This window comes from Cebus imitator, unplaced genomic scaffold (genome assembly GCF_001604975.1).
Source record: "Cebus imitator isolate Cc_AM_T3 unplaced genomic scaffold, Cebus_imitator-1.0 Scaffold78, whole genome shotgun sequence".
NCBI classification, from domain to species: domain Eukaryota; kingdom Metazoa; phylum Chordata; class Mammalia; order Primates; family Cebidae; genus Cebus; species Cebus imitator.
Genome location: NW_016107393.1, coordinates 1,756,812 through 1,762,811, shown reverse-complemented (window position 1 = coordinate 1,762,811; position 6,000 = coordinate 1,756,812). Strand labels below are relative to the sequence as shown.

Sequence of the window (6,000 nt, the reverse complement as noted above, 5' to 3'; positions counted from 1 at the left end):
ACACATATACACAGGAGCCAGGTTGAAAGGGCTCCCAATGAATAAAGAAGGTTTTGTTTGAGCATCAAAATGAAAAACAAAACAAAATAAAAACACTACAATTAAGTGTGTAAAACATAACAAATATTTTTTTTAAATCCATGAATTTACAATGATTCTTTTAAAAAAAGTAAAGTTTCTCCCTAAAAAGTATAAATATAAAGATAATATCACCTTTGAGGAAACTATAGCACCAACTCTGATATTGTCAATTACTAGGGAAATATTAAGCACTCACCCTGCCCTTCCTGTATGAGCTGTATTTCAGGGCCACCAAATACTAGCTGATGATGGAAGTTCTTTGTAAAAGAATGATAGCTAACAAATGAAGAAGGAATGATAGGATGGAGAAGGGGGGGTCACCATTTTTATAACCCCTAATCAAATAATGTATTCAGGCAATTATTATTGGTTAACAAAATTGTGAAGTTAAAAAAAAACAGATGGGGGAACTTCACAATAGGGGGATCAGGATGTTCCTCTCTGAAACATGGTCCAATGATAGCATCACTAAAAGTGGGGTAACCAAACCATATGTGCCTCCTGAGGTGGTACTCCATAAAATATACAGCAAAAGCAGAATTCTTGCCAAAATAGTTAAATCTGAATCCAATCAAGCCTCTTGAGCTAACTTCCAAGTTCTAGTAAATTTGAGTAATAGAGAAAAAAGTTAAGTAACAACAATCAGCCAAACCCAGTATGTAGAATGTTCTATTGCCAAAGTAGCTTTATTTCAAAAAGTGAATGCCTTGAGAAAAGAAAGGGAATATTCTAGATAAGAGTTTTATGGGACTCAATAGCCAAATGAAATGTATGCTCTTCTTCAGATCTGGTTCAAATAAACCAACTATAAAAAGAGAACTTTGAGATAATCAGGGAAATCTGAATATCCAATGAGTAGTAGATGATACCAAAGAAGTAGTGTTTATATTGCTAGGTGTGACATGGTAATATGGTTCTGTAGGAAAATGTGCATATTAAGATATGCCTACTGGAGAATGCAGGGGTGGGTAAGACGTGATGTCTACTTCTAATAATTCCTGAATAAATGGAGAAGAAGATAGATGAATCTGAGTGTATGCATATAGTTGTTCATTATGCTATTCTTATATAAAATTATAAGTTTGAATTTTTTCTAAATGAAAGGTATTTTCAAAATTTAGAAAACAAAAATCGGCCGGGCATGGTGACTCACGCCCGTAATCCCTTTGGGAGGCTGAGGCAGGTGGATCACAAGGTCAGGAGTTTGAGACCAGCCTGGCCAATATGATGAAACCCCATCTCTACTAAACATACACAAAGTAGCCAGGCATTGTGGCAGGAACCTGTAATCCCAGCTACTCAGGAGGCTGAAGCAGGAGGATCACATGAACTTTGGAGGCAGAGGTTGCAGTGAGCCAAGATTGAGCAACTACATTCCAGCCTGGGCAACAAGAGTGAAACGCTGTCTCAAAAAATAAAAAAATAAAGAGAACAAAACAACGTCCCTTTTTCCTACTATTTATATATTAAAACCTTGATATTAACAGTATACTCCTTTTTTTCCTCCCACTTAGTTACTTATACAGTTATACTTCTACTGAATATGTATTCAAGGTACAATTTATTTTTCAGAACTGGTCTAAATCTTTCAGGTGTTTGGGTGACTCATTTTTCTAAAATCTCACCAACCACAATGAGAAGGACAATGCACAGGCGAGAGCCGGCCTGGAGCACAGCCCTTCTCTCCAGACCAAGAATCTTCCCTTGTTCCTCCTTTGTTCCCATTTTTTTCAACAGGCGAGAAAGAAGTTTTGGGGTCTCACTCCTTTTCCCTGGAGAGAGGAGGTGGCTACTGGCCTGCCACCTCCCTTGTGTCCTTTAGCTCTTCATATTAAGTGATCCTTGAGCAGAAGAAACCCCCTGCAACTTGAGGGAAAGCCCAGGACAGGAAGAAAGAGGGCAGGGGAAATGGCGTCTGCACTGGTAACTCATGCTTGCTCTTCTCTCCATTCCACTCCTCCAGGAGGATGTCTCATGACCCACAAACGATAAAAAGGAGAATGGCAGCTTCCTCATCATGGCTGGGTTGAATACTCTTTCTCCTCTTCCAGTTTTTGCTCAACCATGTTATATTTGCTCACTGGTTAGTTTTACTTTTTTTAAAAAAAACCACATTTCAACCCATTTTATATGTCAATAACGGCTCCTAAGCCCTCCCTACATTTTTTCCTCATTTTTTCAGTCTTGGTTGTCACTTCCTCAGGGAGTTAAGGGAAATGGAATGTGAAGCTGATAATAGGAACTCCAAGAAAAGGAGATAAGGGGGTTTTCTGAAAGCATTTCTGAGTATACATGCATACACACTCTCTAATTCCTCTGACCAAAGGGCAATAAAAACAAACAAATTTCTTTCTTTCTTTTTTTTGGGGGGCATGGGGGGAGATGGGCTCTGTGAACCTAACAAACAAAATTTATGTAGAAAATGAGATATTAATCATCTGAATTTCCCCTTCAAAAAATAGTTTAGTTTCCTTCTCCTGGAGTCAAGTCATAACTCAGCAAATATGTGGAAACAAATTTCCAGGTACTTTATTTCCATGAACTTAAACTTAATAGCAAAGGGACTCATGCATATTTCACCCCTGCATGTGATCAAGTATTAGGCAATGTTAATCTAAGAAAATCCATGAGATGAAGCAAAGTAATGCAAGCAGAAAGACACTAAGATACCCAAAATAAAAATCCCATCCATTGGCCTTCTTTCCTGTTTGCCTTAATATTTAAAAACAGATACCAATCAAGAAGAGATTTACAATGTGTCTGATGTATCTAGGGGGGTAAAAATGGATACCCTGTGGCCTCAGTAACAGGCACTACCAGTTGGACTCAAAATACACTGTGGGAAAATATCCATAAATCTTGTTTTAGTAAAAAATAATGTGTTTAAAAATAATAAGAAGAAGAACCATTGTTTTGGGAGTATGTCAGTTCCCCGACATTTGAGTTTAGCTAATGAAGGCACAGAAACGCTATGCCCATAAGGACCTTTGATTTGAAATGCTTCCATGGGTAAAGTATTTTATTACCATATAAACATTTGTTTCAGTATGAAATTGACAGAAACATTACTGAATGAATTTCACTTAGCAACAATATACAGCAATCCAAGATGGGGAAAGACAAGTTTGTGATTAACTATGACTCGCTGTGACGGAGGTATGTCTAATTCTGACGGCAAGATATCTCACTGCTAAAAGTTCTGCACACATTATTGTTCACTGAGCCACCTTGGTGTCCAGAATGAGTGAGGGGATATAAAATGGACTCTAAATCCCTACAGGGATCATTCAAAAAGAAGCCTGCTTGGTGAATCAGTTTACTTCCCTGGAACCAAAACAATCAGATCAGACAACTGAACTCTTAGCTCATGAAATATTAGACTCTGAGATGACACCCTCAACATCTGGAAAAATTATGCAGATCACATCACTATGAAAATTAGATCTCCTAACTAAGCCCATAGCCTGAAACGTCTTATCTTGGAAAAGTCTTCTTACTTCATAGGTAAGCCTGGCTGGCAAGTGTCAACTTCTCAAAGCTCATATAGTTTATATAAAATAGTAAATGCTAAAATGATGGCAGAGGATAAACACTAAATTATTATATTCCTTTTATGTAATATAGTACATAAAAGTGACTTCATATACAGAGAGCAGAAGAAATTGATGCTTAACGCAGGACTCTTGAACTCAAAAGCCTACATGTCGCAGGCAGGTGCCATAATCTGAAAGATTGGTTCAGTTAAATATTTAGGGAATGCAGAATACTAGCAAAGTGCAGTCATTGATAGTAACAAGACCAGATTTTTAATCTTCCAAGAGAAGCCAGATATTTAATCTATCTGATTTTTATGTGAAGTTTCCAGATTCTCAAATGTTTCAAATTAATTTTTTTATAAAAAGAAAATGTTTACAGGTTAAAAAATTCAGTAAAAAATTTGTCCTGTGGGCTACTTTGCAAGCTCTAATCTAAAACATACTTTCAAACAATACAATAATAAAGAGAAAGCTTCTCATATAACAATGATTACACTAAATTACTGAGCCTTGGTTCCTGCTGTACCAAGAGATACCAGTCTATGCTAGGAAAGGGCGGGAGTGGCATCAGGGTACAAAAGCAGCTTTCCCCAAATTATATATGTCTGAATTATAATCACCACTACCACCACCACCCCTGTGCCCATGGAAAATAAGGTTTGACTGAAGATGTGCAGCTTGCAAAAAGCTCCCGAAGATGATTAATGCCACAAACTTTCACCCTGGCGATGGCTGACTTTGAAGTAGAAAGCTCTGGATAACCCTGAGGGGTGCAGCTAAGTTGTGAAGACCACAAACTCACTACACCTAAGATATCAAATAGTATATATCAAGTGGCTCTAAAATAATAACTGCAAATATCAAAGATGATAAAGAGACCACAGAAAGTATTACTAGTGCCACATTAGCCACTTCAGCCTTATAGGCAAAGAGAAAAGCTGACTGTCTCACTGTCTACTATGGAAGATTATAAAAACTGGATGCATTTTAAGAATGTGTACATGTAGTCACATGTGGATTTGTGGATATGTATATTAAAAAAAGCAAGAATAACATTTTGGCTATTTTAAGGTTTAGGTCTGCATGTTCATTGCCTAAGAAGGGAAAAGAAAATCAGTATCACATTACCACATGATGCCAGACTACATATAGGAAACAGAAAATGGTTACCAAATATTTTCACATTTTTCTACTTCCTATCCTTAAAAAAAAAACTCAGAACTTTTTATTATGAGGATTATGACATATTATTTTAAGATCTGACATACAAATAAGAGAAATAAAGAATTATCTTCCTGTGACTTTGTGATGTCTCACTAATCTTTTGCTATTATTAAGCACTGCCTAATCTAACCCTGCTTTTAATTTTAAGCTCGTGTTCTTCTAACTCACCTTGCACCTTGGAGTCAAAGTCTTCCAAGTCAGCTTTATGGTCAAAGCTGTTTCACAGTGGTTTATCCTCAGATGCCTGCAGCTTTTCTCTTTGGGACACAATATGTCTTTGACCTTGCTGGGGCTATCTTGGTAAATTACAGGAGCAGCTCCTTAATATCCTTCTGTTGCTGTTTTCCCAGTAAGTGGCAGAATCTGAAAAAGAGAGATTACAGGCATATAGTGCATCTTTACAGAACTTCGGTGAGCCTCTCAGGGGGACTGCCTATGGCCAATCGGAAAATTTCTTCCAATTTATCTTTTTAAGAGGAAGTTCACATGGTTACGTGCCTCAGCTTTTTATCTCCTTTGTTCACTTTTATGTAACTTCAAAGACATAACCACTGACCTTCTCAGTAATCAGTAACATTCATAATTTACGTCTTACCCAGAGCTTGGACTATGAAAACTCTCAAGTGATACAGCAAATATTTCCTAAAAGGGTACAAAATATATTTTCCAGAACCACATTCAGCCCTCCAATTAAATATGTGACACCCAGGCATATTTAATGGTGCAATGGTGCGATCTCGCCTCACTGCAACCTCTGCCTCCCAGGTTCAAGTGATTCTCCTGCCTCAGCCTCCCAAGTAGCTGGGATTACAGGCACGTGCCATCATGGCCAGCTAGTTTTTGTATTTTTAGTAGAGATGGGATTTCACCATGTTGGCCAAGCTGATCTCAAACTCCTGACCTTGGGTGATCCACCTGCCTTGGCCTCCCAAAGCGCTGGGATTACAGGTACGAGCCACCACGGGTTTTTAAAAACAGTAAATATGAAGTGATTTCATCATACATGCACGTAGATGTACAATCCCTAGTGCCCTGATAAAGACCCATTAACAGTCTCTAATTGAAGAGGAGAATTGTAGCCAAATTCCTATGACAATCCTCTAGCAAGAAGAATGGACTCTATACACACTATCAAAGAACATAGTTTCAACTTAACATA

At 37.7% G+C, this 6,000-nt stretch overlaps 1 protein-coding gene across 17 annotated transcripts in view; it reads right to left on the bottom strand.

The window, feature by feature from the left end:
• The window catches only part of OSBPL6 (oxysterol binding protein like 6), a 207,281-nt gene that overhangs the window by 106,920 nt on the left and 94,361 nt on the right, over positions 1-6,000 (bottom strand). For 12 of the 17 annotated variants that reach the window (XM_037740026.1, XM_037740029.1, XM_037740035.1 and 9 more), the window contains exon 1: positions 5,010-5,320. The gene's annotated coding sequence lies outside the window, so the exon portion shown is untranslated. Of the gene's footprint in view, positions 1-5,009; positions 5,322-6,000 lie in introns of those variants that run through there. The other 5 variants (XM_017532670.2, XM_017532668.2, XM_017532669.2 and 2 more) reach the window with 2 other exon arrangements.